Source organism: Stegodyphus dumicola, chromosome 1 (assembly GCF_044657685.1).
Source record: "Stegodyphus dumicola isolate Sdum_Otavi_A_Nest chromosome 1, ASM4465768v1".
Lineage (NCBI taxonomy): Eukaryota > Metazoa > Arthropoda > Arachnida > Araneae > Eresidae > Stegodyphus > Stegodyphus dumicola.
In genome coordinates, this window is record NC_140768.1 from 126,908,202 (window position 1) to 126,927,181 (window position 18,980).

An 18,980-nucleotide genomic window follows, 5' to 3' on the forward strand; every position below is an offset into this window, starting at 1 on the left:
TTTTCAAGGAGTTTAATCAGTAATGACTTGTTTCAATTATCTATTACTGTTGACGACAAGAGTTCTCGAATGATAACTTAAGGGAGTTTTTGATTAGATAACATTATCTTCAAATTTGCTTACAGATATTTTCTCTTTGAATAAAATAATTTTTGAAATGTTTAAAGGTTATATCTAATCCTAATCTCTAAATATTTAAAACTTTCAACGAAAGAAAGCCATGTAAGTAAAGTATTTTTGAATTTACTGTTTAAAAGGGTTGAATTTATATTCATAATAGATGGCATACTTCAGATTTTAGATAATTGAACGTTAACTGACACATCATTTTTTTATTGTTAAAACAAGATTGTTAATTTGTTAAAATCTATGTATGGGCATATTTAGATGAAGATAAATTTTAAAATACGCGATATTTTTCTGTATCTGTAGCGATTACTACTTGCATTTATCATTACTTTTGATTTCTAAGTACTGTAAGTATACCTTTTTTACATTACTCTAATACGAAGCACTCGATTTCAACATGCGCATACAGGAAACGAGTCTTATAGCCTGCAGAAACCCCGAATAAGATATTATGGGTCCTATGTAGAGTTTTATATGCTAAGGCGCTTCTTATTTTACCTCTACTTAGATCATTTTGAAAGTTTTCCATAATTGCAAGAATATTTTTATTACTCTGTTTATTACTGCTTTGTTCGTGTTAATGGATAAAAATTAAGTTAAAATAATATGTGGTTGTCCTCTTTCTTTCTCTTCTACCCTTATTTAGAACTAATTACTATTTTTATTACCATTATCATTTTTACTTTTTATTTTATTATCAGTGTTAATTGTACAGTTAATGTCATGTTTTTAGATTTCTTAGCTGATAAATTGAGCATTCATTTTTCAATTCTGTCTTCCCTTTGTTCCCATAATTTTATGACGCCCCATAATTTTTTAACATCCTTACTTGTGATTCTGTGTTTTCACTAAGAGACATTCTTCCTTGTGATTCTGTGTTTTCACTAAGAGACCTTCTTCCTTGTGATTCTATGTTCTCATGCTTTATAATTTGGAAATTCCTTTAAATTCTTTGCTTATTGTACTAACTAACTCAATCTTAATTTCTCTCCTTCTGTCCTCGTTATATACATCGGTTTTTTTATCAGATTTCTCTGAGGAAGCATTACTGAAAGCTAACGTGCGTTTGATGACTTTCAGAGGTGTAAAAGTACCTTGCATCATCATAATTTCATCCATTTATTTATAAAGCTTGAAACCTTTCTGTTTAGCTAAATAAAGAAATGTAAATGACTAGGCGTAGACTGATTAATTCTTGTTCAACAAAGCTACACTTTGCGAATGGAATATAGAAGTCTTCCATAAATCGATACTGTATTAAGGTTAATGTTATTACTAATAAAATACATCGATTAAGCTTATTATGAATAACAAAATATTGATTAAGGTGGTTATAAATAGCATAGATTAAGATTATTATAAATAATAAAAGCTTGCTTTTTACTTTGACAAAACTTCAGTAAGAGGTATAAAATATACACTTTATTATAAATATAGTTTAAGAATAATGACAGTTGATATTAATTATTAAAATGCTTTAAATGCTCCCCCACAATTATTTTATAAATATTTTAATAATAGATAAGTAATAAAACCTGTTTGAAATTCCTCAGACGGAATGGAATTCTCAAATACAACATTAGATCTGAGTGATCCTCAGCTGTATGAAATAATGCAGAAAGAAAAGACTCGACAAATATGTGGACTGGAAATGATTGCCTCAGAAAATTTCACCAGTCGAAGTGTACTTCAAGCTTTGATGACGTGTTTACACAATAAAACCTCCGAGGGGTATCCAGGACGGAGGTAGGTATAAAACTGGGATGTAAAGACTTGTTTTTTTTTTAATTATTCTTTGCATCTGTTTTCCTGCAAACTTTAAGAATTTGAATATTCTCTTATGCTGTGCCGAAATATAAGCAATAATTTTTGTTACGTATAAAACTAGGATGTAAAGACTTGTTTTTTTTTTTTTTTTTTTTTTTTTTTTAATTATTCTTTGCATCTGTTTTCCTGCAAACTTTAAGAATTTGAATATTCTCTTATGCTGTGTCCGAAATATAAGCAATAATTTTTGTATGAATATTAATATTAGCTTATATTTTTGGATATTAACTTGAATGTCATGGGGCATCCATCACAAATTCATAAAGATAATGGCTTATAAGTTTGACAGTGCAATTTGATTAATAGAGATCCTTATTTAGGAGCTCACGCTTTTATTATTCATGATATAAATCTCTAGATAGATTTTGAAATGGGAATTATTGTTATCATTAAACTGCATGATAAATTATTTTTGGCCTTTTAGTTCATTAACTACTGTATGAATTTTAAATAAAAGTTTATTTTATAAAAATTTTATTTATATTTATTTTTGGCTTTTTATCTTCAATAACCGGTATCAAACAAATTATTCAATTGAAAAATTGCTCTTCAGAGCAATGAAGAATCCTTCTTTTACTTCCAACAAGTCTGTTACTTCAACTAATCGAAACAATCCAATGAGTTTGTCAAAAGTATGATCAGAAATAACGTTAAAAATCTCATATGAACGTCTTTTAAAATATTTTTTCTGCACTATGTTGATGGTGCAAACAGTAATGTTCGGAATTTGAGTTTCTTCATTAAACCAAAAATATGTCGAAAAAAATCGTTTCAAAACTAAATTTTAAAACTTGAATCAAATTTTGAAGTAAAATCTCCTGCCCACATTGCATCTCATCCACAATGAATGAAAGTGCAAATTCTGATCTTCATACTTATTAGGAAATAATTTAGTAATCGATGCCAACGTTTGAACTATAGAAGCAAATAGTTTAAAATCGTTACCGAAGTTTTAACTATAGTAGCAAATAGTTTAGAAATACATAGAAAAGTTTTGAATATAGTGACAAACCCCATGAGCCAGTTAAGTGAACGCTTAAAATAACTAAATAACGTGACAGTTAAAAGAATTAGAAAGTTGCCTAAAAAATTTTAAATAACGTGATAGGTTTCATTGAAAATAACTTTGAACACTTATCTATAGTTTTTAAGATTCATGAAAAGAAATGAATTGTAAGTACGAAGTCTGTCTATACAGAAGAGGGTGATAAATAGCGTTTATAAAATATCAGAAGACTTTTATAATAAGCCTAATTTTTTTGCAAGTAATTCTTTGCATCATGCTAAGTAATATTAATAAATGCAGAAATAACATCAATTCTAAAGACATCTGTAGGGAAGCCAAAAATCTATTACGAAGTATACGCATTATAACTATGGAACTGTGTTTCCAAACGATGGCTAACGTAGAACCATTACTTCTCTCTCCGTTTAGTAGCATATTATGAATAAAAGTGTAAAACATTGCCTAATAAATATCATTTTATAAATTTTGATTTAAAAGAGGACAGAGATTTTGTTTTATAATGTACGGAAATTTTAACACTCTGTGATTGATATATTTCAGATGTGGAACTTTTAAAATAATGGAAATCAAACAGTCAGAAAAATGGACCTATTTTCGAAAATTCATCAGAAAATCAGAAATGCAAAAGTTACTTATTGAAGCAAGTTCTCGATTTTCCCGACTCGACTTTTGACTTAAAGACCCCCAAACTATCGAAATTTATCGTATGTCGAAAGAACTATAAGCATATCAAAAAGAAAACAAAGAGAAATACAATTTAAAACTCAACGATGATTAAAAATACAATTTACAGTTAATGTGTAGGGTTTATATTTATTTTAACTAACATTTATTTTAAGTTTAAGCTATCTTTCCTGTCAAGCCTTACTTTCCCCTGGAATTGCCAATGCCAGAGTATGTAAATTTTAGTAGAACGCGCAAAGTATTCAAATTTTTAGCAGAAGTATTTTTGAATTAAATAGAAGGGAAACGAGTTCGTAAGTGTGCGTTCTTGATTCACGAGCGTGAAGGTTGCTAGGTAGAAATTGAAGAACCGCGCGTTTCGGTCTGTGTGCTTACTTCGGCAGTTAGTTGAATATTTCAACTTTTTATTCAGAAAGTTTGCTGAAATCTCAGCTGTATCTTAGAACGCGGTTAGTCACGTTTAGAGAGCCTCGTAGGTAGTGACTTGTTATTATTCATTTTTAGTTGTACTTTTTTATTTTTATTTAACCGCCGGGTCGGCGTAGTTTGTGAGCGTCAAGTGAACGCATCTGTAACTTCTAAAGTGGAATAAAAAGGGAGTTAAACCCTTCTTAAGAGTTTGTGTACTTTCCAGTTCATAGCAGTCACTACTATTGTTGCGTGCAAGTTGGGACCACGCAACACCACAAATGAAATAACAGAAATTAAAAATACAGAAATGGCACGCTTCCCATAATATACGATATAATACTTACTTACCGCCAGCTAAGTTGCTGTACCGCCTGTTATATGACTATCAGCATTTGTACTCAATTGGTGGTGCATTCTATTATCGCTAAGCCTAGCCAAAAATTTCTATAGAATATTAAAATTTAATTAAAAATTAAATAAATTTGTAACTGAATTTATAACGTTATTTCGGAAGATATGTATTTGTGGCCTGTGGTTATTAAAGAGTGTCAATACTTTGACTGCACTGAATGATTTTTTTTTTTTTAGATTGCTTTTAAATTTTCTCAATTTATTGCCAGGTAGTCTATGAGATTTTTAAGTTTGTTTTGTAGTAGCTTACTCTTTTGGAGTTGTTTCAGCCAAACCTGGGCATTTTCAGCTGTGTACGGCCAGAAATGTAGGTCTTTGGTGATTTCACACTCGAACGTATAGTGATCGATGGTACCTGTTGAGCCGCATATATGCATAAGTCTGTGTGGTGCAAGCCGAAGTGAAACAGATAGGCTGCAAAAGGGCCATGCGACGTCAGAAAATATGTCATTGTTCTGCCTGTAGTGGTTAATTCCTTTTAGGGCACCGGGAAGAAATTAAATGTCTTCCTGCCTGTTAGCTCTTGTGTCCAGTTAATTTTCCACAAGGACATAAGGTCCTCTTCCAGTCTTGATTTAAGATGTGATAATGGAATTGGCAAATAGATGGTTGGGGAAAAGTTGTCCCTTTGCACTATCTCTTGCCAGTTGGTCGGCTGCTTCATTGCTGCTGGCTGCTGTGTCCACATGGGCGCGTGTCCAGTGAAGCTTGAGAGGGATTTTCTCTACGAAATAGGATACTAAGTGTTGGATTTCCTTTCCTAGTGGCGAGCTGCTCAGTCCAATTATTGCCTGTAAACTTGAAACACTGTCGGAAACTATAACTCTTTTTTCTTGTTGTATCCTGGCAAATTTCACAGCTTCTCTAATGGTTAACAATTCAGCTTGGAATACAGGATTTGTTCTGTTAAGCTATGTGTAGCTGTCATGTATTAAAGAGTTATTTAATTCTTAGGTACAAAAGGCACTTCCGACACCCAGTTAGTTTTTGACCCGTCCGTGTAGATTCAGATTGGGAAATGGTCTTTGGAGAATTCACTATTTGGTTTCCTGAGTACAAGTGACGGTGAACATGGGCATTGTCCTCTTAGAGTAAAGGCTAATCAGTACAGCACCACGTCCAACATTATCTAGCGCTGGCCAGATGGTATGGCCACATGGGAGTTTCGCACGGAGCGCCCAGACCCAGCGCCTTATTCATCCGGATGGTAGTCCAGCTGACCAAAGCGCCCTCCCGGGGAATTCACTGTCATCCAATTCCCCTGGAACTCAGCGTTTATTGACATCATGAAATAAAGTACATGGCCATACAAGGGCAGTTATATACAGTGGAAAATACAGAGATTGGTATAACAGGTGAGGGTGGTAACATAGACTTACATGACTACTTGGGAACGCTAGAGACTTACATGATGCATTACAAGGACATGGTTACATAAACTCAAGAGTATACACTTCATGGATACTTATGTTGGTACTATGATGATACGAAAATTCAAATATGCAAGATACACCAAGCGCTATAGTTTGTGGTGTAAGAAAACACTTATACTTAATACACGAAGCACTGTAAGTGAATACAGAGCGATACTTACGATGCACTTATGCAGGGTACACCATGCACTATAAAATAGGATGTAAGAAGACACGTATACACAATACACGATATCCTATATATGAATATGGAGCGTTACTTACAATACACTTATGCAGGAGACACTATGCACTATAATTTTAAAATGTAAGAAAACACTTATACGTAAGACACGATGTACTATATAAGAATTCGGAGCAATATTTACAATACACTTATGCAGGATACACCATGCACTATAATTTTATGATGTAAGAAGACGCTTATGCATAATGCTCAATATATGAAAACTGAGCGGTGCTTACAATACGCTTGTGCTAGATACAATGTGCACTATGAATGCATGGTCCAAATAGACACTATTGCATAATTCACGATGTTCAATGTATGAATACGGGGCAGATTTACAATAAACTTATGCAGACTACACTATGCATTAGAATTTTAAGATGCAAGAAAACATTTATACATAAAACGCGATGTACTATACAAGAATTCGGAGCAATATTTACAATATACTTATGCAGGATACACTATGCACTGTTTAATTATTTAGTTTAATAATGCTAGAAAACACTTAAACATAATATACGATGTACTATATAAGAATACGGAGCAACTTATGCAGGATACACTATACGCTATAATTTTTGTGATGTAAGAAAACATTTATACTTAATGCACGGTTTTCTGTGTATATATGGTTTGGATGTAAATCTAAATTGTGCTTATGTTTTTCGTAATCTGTTGGATGGTACATCGTATTACTGAATGTACTGGTTTGGCGCAGTCGTGCTACTTTTACTTTTGTTGCCTCTTGTTCTATTGTAACGGTGATCTGTGGGATACCTGCTATGACATTTAAAGCGTTTGTGGGGCCGTTCGATATGCCTTTGTGATTGTCAGGAGAAAAAGTCTTTCTACAGAAAGTAATTGTCTTTGGGCATGCGTATTGAGGTTTTTGCCCCAGGCTGAAAGGCCATGTAGTAGAATTTTTTCTGTTTCTGTATGGTAACACTGTTTTTGTAATTTTGGGGATATCCCCCAGTTCCTAGTAGCTGTGAATTTCTGACAGTAGCTCAAGGTTATGAGCTTGTCTCTCATATATTTTACGTGCTGATAGCAGGAGAGTCTGTTATATATTATGACGCCCAGATAAGGGATATTATTTTCCATTTTGATTTTCTCATTAGATATCCGAACTATTGGGTATCTATGATTTATCATAATCTGAGGTATTAGTATACAGTGAAATCCCTTAAGGAAATCATTTACCCCGAAACAAGCCCCTCTAGAAGCAATAATAATATTGGACATCATTGCTAATCCTGCCCCTTAACGAAAATTCTATGGAATCATTAGCATTTTACAAGTAACACTTTTCTTGATTATGCTTTATGAAAGCGCTTCATATCATAATCAATTTGCTTCCTTCATTGCAGGTAGTACGGGGGCAATGAATACATTGATGAAGTGGAGCGTCTTTGCCAGCAAAGAGCTTTGGATACTTTTGGCTTAAATTCTGACACATGGGGAATAAACGTGCAATCAAATTCTGGGTCTCCTGCAAATTTCGCAGTCTACACTGCACTGGTAGAGCCACATGGTAGAATTATGGGTCTGGATCTCCCGGATGGTGGTTACTTGACACATGGATATTTTACAGATAAAAGGAAAATCTTCGCAACTTCAATATTCTTTGAATCCATGCCTTATAAATTAGATCCTGAAACCGGTTTAATAAACTACGCTCAACTACAAGTATTAGCCAAGCTCTTTAAGCCAAAATTAATAATTGCGGGTAATTATTTTCGTATAATTATAGCTTTACATAAGAAATATATCTGTAAGGCATCATTTTTTATACATTAATAAATGATACTTATAATAATTTAACCGGATAACTTATATATTTTCTGTTAAAAAAATTGATTTCAAAGAACAAAATTTGCCTTAATTAAGAGGTGAAATCGAAACGTAATGCTCATTTCTTTTTCTTTTGGATATTAATTTATTCCCCAAGGGATGGCTTCGACAGCTGTCGGAATAGAAATGACGTTTCCATAGTCTTTCAGCTAGCATTCGAAACGGAGTTGCTCAGTTACATACAATACTGCCTCTAGTGAATCACTTTTGCTAACACTGTAACGATAGGCAAACAAAAGAAGCTTCTTTTCTTTGCTTCTCTTCCTTTTCTCAGTTATGATTATCAGTGAAATTCTTTGGACAATAAGAATCTGTTAAGAAAATCTGACAATAAGAATCTGTTAAGAACATCTGACAATAAGAATCTGTTAAGAACATTTTCCAGGAGAATGGGACAGAGCTAGACTGTCGAAATTCTGATAGGGTTGTACTTTTTTGAGGTGTTGCCAGATGTAGTCAAAAGACTGGCCATTGCCCTTTGAATGTTAAAAATGAACTCAAAAAACACGTAGACATTAAGACAGCAATTCTCAAACTATGGCCAGCGAGTCACAAGTGGTCCTCGAAAAACCGTACATATGATCCTACAAGATTTGCGATAATGTCCTGCTATTTGTAAACGAAATTAACAAGACTCTGCATTTCTGGCTGATGGCTTGTGAATAAATACACAGGCATATCGTTTAGATGTATTCTCATAATATTTTCTGAAAACATAGAGGAACTCAATTTCTGTTTATAAGGTCAGTTTTCAGTGTTGTCAATGTCCATGAAAAATTAAAGAGGTCTCAGAGGAAACCTGGTTCATTGGTTACTTGTGCAGAACAGAGAAAATTTTCACTATTTCCAAACTTAAAATTTTCTAGTAGATATTATATCGTTAATTAGAAAAAATTATGCGATAACAAATGTTCAAATCGCACCTCGAAATCTTGAGATAAAAATTTGAAACTTGTCCTCCAAGTGGTAAAAATAATGCACTTTCGTGTGTTCTTGATCTTTTCCTTGCGATTTTGGAAATATTTTTTTTTTATTGAATGAAAGAAACAGTTGAATTCTGTCATGACGCTGATTCTAAAAGACAATGTTAAGATAACTTTCTCTTTTAGAACATAAGACAAGGTTCTGCTACATTTTTGTCTACTATTTCTTCATTTTACTCTACGTTGCAATACAAGTTTGCCAAGGAAATTTATTTTATCCTTCTTTTCACAATGTTTCTGAAATGTGTTAAACGAATGTCATTGAACAGCTCTCTCTTATGCGAAATGTTTCAATTTTGTCTGGGTATTTTTGTTTCAATGAACTCGGCAACTATCTATCACTTTACCTGGATATTTTAAATGTCATTTGAAGGAATATGCTCCTGTGCCCCTACCTCATTCTCGTTACAAATTTCTTCCAAAATATTTCTATGATTCTCTGTTTGTAGTTTATTTACCTTCTCGGTCGGAAGTTCCTGTGTGTGATTATCAACGATTTCGTTTACGTTTTCCTCATCTACTTTCAGACTCATGGCCTTCTCGATGGATAAAGTCTCATCTAGCACGCTTTGTACGGATTCGAGTTTAAACACTTTGAAATACGTTTTGAACCCAACCTCAGTTCGTAGCTTCTTTCACGCAGAGCTGAGATCCTTCTTGAAACATCCTGAAATTCGATACGGTAATTCTTAAACCTATTGCAATATTATAATTGTCCTTTCAGAACTCTCGGATGGCGAGGCTTACTTTGAATGTCTTGAATGCTTCTAGGAATACCTCTTTAGATTCATTGTTTGATGCAAATGAAGTCGTCGCCAATAAATTGACGTATATAACGTTCGTTTTCTCTCAGATGATCTTGTCTCCAGTTTTCCATAAGGAATTTCTAGCTCATGTATCGTTCATGCGATGTGCCCCAAGTGGCTGATTTCAATCATGTGTCTAATTCAATTATCAATATTCCAGGTAAATAATTTATTTAAGAGTTTCTGCCAAATAACCGGTCGTGGGCATAATATTGGCGAGAATCTTTATTTCTTTTCGTCCATCACTATGCATAATTATGTCGTTGTCGAAAGGTTTCTTCAGGAAAGTGAAACTATTGCTTATTTCAATGGACGAATCATGATTCTCTTAAATCAGCTTATCTGGTTTCCTAGATTTTTCCCAGCCGTCAGCATTGGAATATCTTCCTTCAAAATAGCAACTTCACAGCTTCTTTCATCATAAAAATACGTTAGAACGAATCCATATGTAACGTGGAAGTGGTCAAAGGATTGAAGCTGTTCCTTTCTTCATTGAAATTACTTATTATAAATTACTTATTTATAAACTTACTGATTATGATCAACCTTCTAAGAACCTGATCTATCTCGAATATAGCTTAATTTGTAATATTCGGCATAGAAGCGGCTTCTTTGACCTAGAGATGCTGGGACTCCAGACATGAAAGGCACGAAATCCCCAGAATGCTACTCAAGATTAACAACGAAAATTTCGAAAGAGTACTTTTAGCGAACTCACCATTTGGGATTAGTCCAATAAATGGTCTGAAAGTAGTGTTAGGACTTCGTAGTCTGTAATATAGTATATGATCCTCAAACTTCAGCTGTTGATCAAAGATTATGCTATGAAATTTGCTTGTGGCTGTGATAGGAATTAAGTTGTTGCCTGTCAGTATAATGTTGACACGAGCACTGGGCGACGAAACACTAATATGCTACACATTTTTAGATTTAATTTTATCCTCCAAAGTGAGCGTGGATGAGGTAACATCAGCACTTTCTCCGATAAATAGTTAATGTTTACAACAAACTCAGCTATTAGTGTTCAGTTGAAATGATATATATCCAAAAACATAAAATCACAAATGTGGAAAACGTGTTGAGTATAGGGGCGTCAATTTACTTACGCTAGAAAGTGCACACAAAGGAAATCTAGCGAATAGACTTAGTTTTTCATGTTGAAACTGTCAAGTAAACTTTGCTTTTACATCAGAGGAACCATTTTTAGAAGAATGAGTTAATTTTGGGTTAAGAAAACTTTAATGTACTATGGAAGTAAGATTGTTGTGGTAGCACTTTGCGGAAGGAAAAAATGTTAATGGTTGCAAAGTATTTAGATACTGGTTACATCGAACCATTATATAACCGAAAATTTGATTCCTTTCCTCTCTTCATGTTTTTGTAAATTTACGGAGATTTGCAGGTATACCCCACCAGAGGCTTAGGACTCAACTCTGTGTGAGAAAGTTGCCAACTTGTGCCTGCGCTATGTTCGACCTGCGCTATGTTTAATAACAGTTTTTGTTCTTTCATTTTTTTGTATGTACCTCCATACTGTTGCATATACCTCCATATTGTGTTCTCATAGATTTTATAATAGCTATCATTAGTCCCTTTCTCCTTTTAGTATTCCGCATCAAACGACTTGTTAGTAAAGTCACACTTGCATTTTTGGAATTCTGATTATACAGCTTAATTTTATCTCGTAACAATAGTATGCCTCAACTTAAAAGAATAGTTTATGTCTGAAATAGACGTTAAATGCTGGAAGTTTAAACTTAGGTATTTATTATATCTGAAACTGACATACACCGCAAGGCAAAATCAGATTGGTCAAAGGATACTTGAATACCTAAATACTGTTTTTTCTTCAGCACTAAATCTTAGCGCTAGACTATCATCTTTAGATAACACAAGCTAAAGGAAAGATTTGCCAATGTTTCTGCGAATCTGTTGAAATAGCGCCACACTTATGTAGCGCCATTTGTCGATGTCAAAAGTAACTGGGAAAAAAATGTTTTGTTAATCGAAAGAATGCGATGTATTTCTGGGCATTAGTGTGAAATCACATCGTCATCATTTCGAATTATTGAATTTTTTGTTGCTTTTTTAATAACATAGTTTATTTAAGAAAGAACGTCAATACCTTTACAAAAAAAAGGAAGGTGGGGGGAAAAAAAAGGAAAAAAATAAAAAAATTAAAAAAATAAAAAAAAAAATAAAAAAAACTTTGAATGCAACCAAAAATATACAGAATTCAGTATCATGTATGTGCTTGAATAATAAAAAAATAAACTAAAAATTATTATCACTAGCAAGTCCTGGTTTTACTAGACCTATGAATACATAAATATGAAAATGAATGCTTTTAGGCAATAGGTGGGTCCAGAATACAGGAATATATGTATCTACTGTGCATGAAAATTAAAAATGAAATTTACCTTCACTTAGCAAGCTGAGGATTGTGCTAGATTTATAAGTATTTTAAGCTGTTACGTACAGGGGTTTGTATTATAGAAAACCAATTGAAAATTTGAAAAACGTGAAAACGTGATTTCCGGAATTCAGCTATTCGTGAACTAATATAAAAGTTTTTCATGAAAAGTAACAAATATCTTTATCAGCATGCTCTGGATAATGCTTGATTTGTGAGCACCTGAAGTTGTAATATAAGAAAATTTTGATAGTAAAAAGATCAATTGTTAAAAATGCTCAAAATTATAAAATTGAACTGTTAGTTCAAAAAAAAGTTCAGTTATTTTTCTCGTCAGCAGAGCAATTACGTTTATTATAGATGTTGCAGTACAAGCGTTGCGAGCACCTATTGAAACTGAAATATTATACGACATATTTACAATGAAATGGAAGTCAAAAGTATAACGATGAGCACCTGCCCATTCTGTATTGCTCAGAATATCATAACCTCTATTTACGAATACTCATGTAATCATCATCATCATCATCATCATCGATATTGCCGGCATATTGCTGTTTTTACGCAATGTTTCCGGCTCATGACACTTAGGCCCAAAGGGCGCATGACGGTAGAAAGCAATGACGATTGAAAGGAGGCGTCAGTAGTGCGAAGAGGGGGTGACAGCGTGACATCACAGGTGCAGTGAAACACACAGACGAAGCTCAGAACCAGGAGAGGCAAAGACAGGGTGAAAATCAGACTTGTTCTGTTGTTCATGATAGTACATGTCATAATAAGGTTATACAAATAAGCTGAAACAATACAATTTATTAGAATAATAAAATACATACAAATAAAATGAAAAGAGTATGAAATAAAATACGGCAAAAAAGTCTATATACATATATACAGCGACGTTGCACTCGTGATAAAGTTATGTAGGGAAGTTCGAATCTCGAGCGGTGAAGGCCGCAAGCGGTCGAATACGTGCGTCTTCTGCAAAAATCTGGTAATCAAATACTTTGAAGTGTTTCATATGAGGACAATTTTTTGCTTTTTCAAAGAATTTTCTATTGGCTTTATGAAGGAACTCTTCAACTCTGTCTATACGTAGGTCTCTATGTAAGGTCTCATTTGAAACATAAAAGTGCGCATTAGTAATAATTCTGAGAAGTTTGTTTTGCGTAATTTGGAGTTTTTTCATGTCACTTTGAGTGTAAGTCGCCCAGGCAGGAGATGCGTAACAGAGAATTGGTCTGATAATTGCTGTATAGATGTGTCTTTTCCTTTTGAGATAAAGTCTAGAGTTTTTACCTATTAGAGGGAGGAGATTTTTGATAGTATAGGAGGTCTTCCATTTGATACTGTGAATGTGGTCTTTCCAGGTAAATCTGTGATTCAAAACTACTCCAAGATAAGTAGCCTTTTTAACAAGTGGCACTTCTTCATTAAAGATATTAATTTTTCTGTCCAAAGGGATTCTGGGATGTTTTTTACCGATGATTATCAATTGGGATTTTTGTCCGTTAATCGCAATTCTCCATTTAGCGCACCATTCTTCAATGGCTGGAATTTTTTCTTGAAGTTTTATCAGTGCATGCTCTTGACTATGGGACTTCACGGCAAGGGCGGTATCATCCGCATAACATCCGAGGTACGTATTGAGATCGGCACTATTGGGTAGATCATAAACATAAAAGAGATACAAAATAGGGCCAAGAATAGATCCTTGAGCTACCCCGGCTTTCAGATATTTGGTCTCAGAGTGTTCATATCCAAAGTTTACAAAGAATTTGCGGTTCCGTATGAAAGAGTTGATAAGTAAGATGAGGTCTCTACTGAAATCAAGTGTGATGAGCTTGAAAATGAGCCCCTCATGCCAGACGCGGTCGAAAGCTTTCGCCACGTCTAGCATGAATAAGGCGACACTTTGATGCCTAAATAAAGCGGATCCAATGAATTCACACAGACGAACAAGTTGTTTTGTCGTAGAAAGATTTTTACGGAAACCAAATTGTTCCATTGGGAGCTTATCCAAATGCGGCTCAATTCTTTTATAAATGACCCGTTCGAAAATCTGGGAGTAGACTTATCGGACAGTATCCTTCCGGTTTGGTGGCATCTTTTCCCGGCTTTGGTAGAAGAATGACTTTGGCCTTTTTCCATTTTTCGGGAAAGTAGTTATTTTCCAGGCAGGCATTGAGAATGCTAACATATCTTGTGACAGTATTAAGTGGCATATTTTTAATTGCAACATTCGTAATTTCATCATAACCAGGTGCTTTCCGGTTTTTCAAATTTCTGATAATGTTTCTAACCTCGGTCGGGGATGTATATTCAGTGCGATTTTTGGCCCCTGGTCCATAACCAGTCTTTGATAAATTGTCGAGTGTAAGATGAGAAAAGAGGGTCACAAGGGTCTTGATTCGGTACAAATTGTTGTTCTAAGTGCTCTGCCATAATGGCGGCTTTTTCCTTGTAAGTAAGTGCAATTCTGTTATTACTATAAATTGGTTTATTGCAAGGGGGCTTGCGCCTAAGGTTTTTTGCGAAAGACCAGAAATCATTTCCAGATTCATTAAAACTCTCAATTTTATTATTCCAGAACCTCATCCCGATGTTTCCGAATCTTGCAAACTGATTATATTATTAAGTCTGTTAAGTTCTTTCTTGACCCCTGGGTCCCAAGAGATATGCCACCTCTTTCTCAAACGGTTTCTCTGTTTAATCATATCTCTAATTTCTCTGGGTAAACGGAAATTGTCTTTATCAATAGGAATTTTTTTGGTAGCAGTGTTGTATGCACTGAGGATACTATTGTTGAGAATTTCGATCGCATTATCAATGTCCTCTTTATTCTTGAGTGAGCTAATAATTGGAGGGTTTTCTAACAGTTGTGTGTAATAATGCTGCCAGTCAGTGATGTTTTTAAACTTGTTTTCTTCGCATTTGTTAGTGCCTAAAATAGCGATAACCGGCACGTGGTCGGAGTTTAATTCAACTTTAACATCCAAATACATTGGAATGTCAGTATTTGTGAGCACAATGTCTAAAATATCTCCTCTTCTAGGGTTATCTGGGAGGTACGTATAAACTGAAGGTGCGTAGAAATAAATAGGATAGTTATTGATAAACTCGATAAGGACTTCGCCATTATTGTTGGTTCTTCGGCAGCCCCATTCAGTATGTTTTGAGTTCAGATCTCCAGCCAGGATGATTTGTTTATTATTTGGGAGAAGTTCAGCTAATTTGTCGATATCCAATACATTGTTCGGTGGATTATAAATTGCGATAAAATAGACAACTCCATAAAATGGGAGTAAAACTGAGGCAGTAACTGCTTCATAACCGTTATCACGATCTTCGCTGATGAGGCAAGATTGCAGGGTGTTTTTCACAAAAATCGCGGCCCCACCACCTCTATGGCTTAGTCTGTCACATCTATAACATCTATAGTTTGCGATGTTCAAATTGTAGCAGGGAGTCGCAAACGTTTCTGTGATAAGTGCAACGTCAATATCATACACAAGTAAAAAGTTATGAAGTTCCGTAATTTTATTCTGGACGCTATGTGCGTTCCAGGTCATGAACTGAATAGGAGCCCGACTATTTCTGTATTGGCCCTGCTATTTTCATCTAAGTTTTTAGCGGTGTTAGGTGTAGGTGTTTTATCAATGACACTATTATTTTGTTCTTTCAAAGCATTTACAATCTCAAGTGAGCTAAGCAGAAAATTGTAAAAAGTGTTTTCAATGTCTGATAATTTTCCATCATTTTTGTCTCTGATTTTATCCAATTCCTTAATCTGATTTGCGTAAATTTCCACGAGCCTCTCCATGGTCCGCTACGCAGAAATAAACGCAAAAAATCCAAAATCCAGCGCCCATAAAATGGAGTCCTGCACCCCGGGATGGAGCCTGGCCCGATAGCCTTCTCCACAGACGGATGTGCAGGCGAAGAACACACGAGGCCTCTGACAATCACCTGAAGCGAAAGCTTGGGGGTAACTACGTGTGTTATCCGATCCAAGAATCCAAAATCAAACGCGCAAAATTTAAATTATCCGATTAAATATTCAAACGCGCAAATAGTCTTAATGATAAGCAAAATGGCATGTAAAAGTCGTAAAACCAGCAATCAGGCAATTTTGGCAAGACACGTGGTAGTGAAAATCAAAATTTTGCGAAATAATCCTAAAATAAAATAATCAAATAAAATAGTGAAAGCATATATGCGTTCACAAAAAATACTAACCGCAAAATAGCATTGAAAAATGCTGATGCAATCAGATTCGTAAGAGCACGTGGTCTCACAGTGAAACCCCACGAGACGGGCGTACTTGCTAACCAGATCTGAGAGGCAGGCACAATCTCCGACGGTGAACCTTCATCCACCAAATCCCCGCTAAATGCGAGTTTATTTGAATTTTTAGTTTGGCAGAATGTCAAAAAAGCAGTGAGCAATGACATAGTTGCCTCTGTTGTATTTGGTAGTGCTTTTGTGCTTTAGTGGCTTTGCGCGATAGATTGTAACTAGGAAGTCAGTGCTCATTGGTTTCTTGATATATTTGGAAATCACTTTAATATCTATATGCTTTAAATATGATGTCAAATAATGAGGAATTTGCTGGTGAAAATGTCTTTTATTTTCATGCTTGTCATCCTGTTAGTGTCTGTGCACATTTCATACATCTGATGTTTTATTTATTTCCTATTTTTATTATCATTTTTGTTGTAGAAAGTTTTGGGAATTCTCTAATCAAATATATATTTGTTTGGATTATAATTACGAACACAAAGATAATGCTAACGGTAAAGATTCCTTCATGCACGACATTTTTAAGGAATTTAAGGAATTATCTGTGTAACGACATTTTATCTACGTTACACAGAGAAAAAGTCCCAAACTCCTTTGGATTCAGTCCGTTCTTTGGGATTTGAACACAAGCCTAACTATCAGGGATCAACGACTTTACCACTCAGCAGCTGATGGGCCGTATTATCATATATGAATTCTCTTTATATATTGTCATCTGGGAAGCAATTTTTGGACCCTAATCCAGTAATCTTCATAAGTATTATGTATAGAGAGATTAAAAAATATCTGGGGAAAATGTGGCAAGTATAGGATCGAAAGAAGCAGATTTTGTAATGGAATTTATATGCGGGAATGGTGAGGTGGTACAGGAAGCTATTGTTAGGTTAAAATCCTGCTGACGATAAACCTGTGCGTAACCTGTAAACCGTAGTACTCTGTGCGAATTTACTGCTGTATGCATCACTATACGAACACGGAAGTCACCATACGATCATTAAACCCCCCTCCTTTCCAAAACTCGAAAAAATACGAATACGTTTATTTAAATTTAGATTTTTTAACGTATTTTAAATTAAAAAAATATGCTGATAAATACCAAAATTTGAATTAAAGTAGTTTTTTTATATTAATAAATATTCATTAAGTGCTTTACAGGTGAATAAAAGACAGACTACATTTCTCCCTTGAAACTGTGAAATCCCCTTTAGCGGAGAATTCCCCCGCCCCCCCCCCCAGTTTGAGAAACCCTGGATTAAAACAAGCAGCTAGTCGAAGGATATGCAAGGAACGATTTCTGTGTACTTTGAGCAGCTCCTCTGTTTTTATCTGCAGCCACAATGGTAAAATTCATGTAAGTGTGCTAAGAATTTACTGCAACTTTAAAAAAGTATAATTTGAATACGCTTTTTACGCTGTCGTTTATCATCTTCAAATCTTACTTCAAATTCTGAATTTAGTCATTTGAATAGAGTAGGTTTCTGATAAACCCCTTTAAAAATCTTTGTTAGTTTAATGTTTCGATTACATCGAACGGACAATTTCATGTGAGGAAGCATAGTCTCTAGTTCTAGAATAGCTATAATCCTCTATTATTTAATCTTTACCTGTTTGTAATATTGTAATAATCCACCTTAATTTGTATGATGTTAGAGAACTAACTGAGGTAACGGTTATACATATGAAAGTCTTAGCTCAATTAACATTGTCAATTTACAAAGCTAAGAATTTAGTGAATAAGTTCTTATAAAAGCCATGTAAATACTTCGCCTTTATTCATTAATGATGTGCATTCATTCGAGCAATTTTTTTTTTTTGCAGGTGTTAGTTGTTACCCTAGAAATCTAGATTATAAACGCTTCAGGGAAATCGCTGATGATAATGGAGCTTATCTAATGGCAGACATGGCTCACATCAGTGGTCTTGTGGCTGCGAAAGTCATTCCAAGTCCATTTGAATATTGTGATATTGTTACAACAACAGCGCACAAGACTCTGCGGGGACCTAGAGCTGGTTTAATTTTTTACAGGAAAGGTAATTCTTGAAAGTAGTTATGGAAATATTCAGATTTTAAAGTGGAGAATAATTTGGAGAATAAATTCTTTTGGTTATGTAAATTAAATGTGCATTTAAAACAAAAAGAAGATATTTTAAACTGAAAGAATATTTTTTTTACATTGCTTTTGTGTACCATAGGAGTCAGTGCACGCATAAGATTTAAGGTTGTATATTAAATTTATTTTTACGATTCAGAAATTTATTTTTAACGGATCATTTAACATTGTTTACACATTCCAGATTCATATAGAGTTAAATTAAGAACTGCTGCGAATGAAATCAGTTCCTTAAGGCTGTCGCATCATCTACTATCTCTGTTGTTATCCTCAGCCTTTCTACCAAAACTTTGCTTTTTTCTGGGGGTTTGTGACAGCAGTGTTTTCAACGTTCCGCAATAAACCAACAAAACCTTTTTA

The 18,980-nt window shown here is 34.4% G+C and overlaps 1 pseudogene across 1 annotated transcript in view; it reads left to right on the forward strand.

Moving 5' to 3' along the window:
• The first annotated feature begins 117 nt into the window (after positions 1-117).
• LOC118189068 (serine hydroxymethyltransferase-like) overlaps positions 118-18,980 on the forward strand; it is a 29,978-nt pseudogene continuing 11,115 nt past the window's right edge. The window contains exons 1-4 of the transcript XR_015042024.1: positions 118-222; positions 1,683-1,875; positions 7,525-7,883; positions 18,328-18,540. The product of XR_015042024.1 is annotated as a serine hydroxymethyltransferase-like (transcript). The remainder of the gene's footprint in view (positions 223-1,682; positions 1,876-7,524; positions 7,884-18,327; positions 18,541-18,980) is intronic.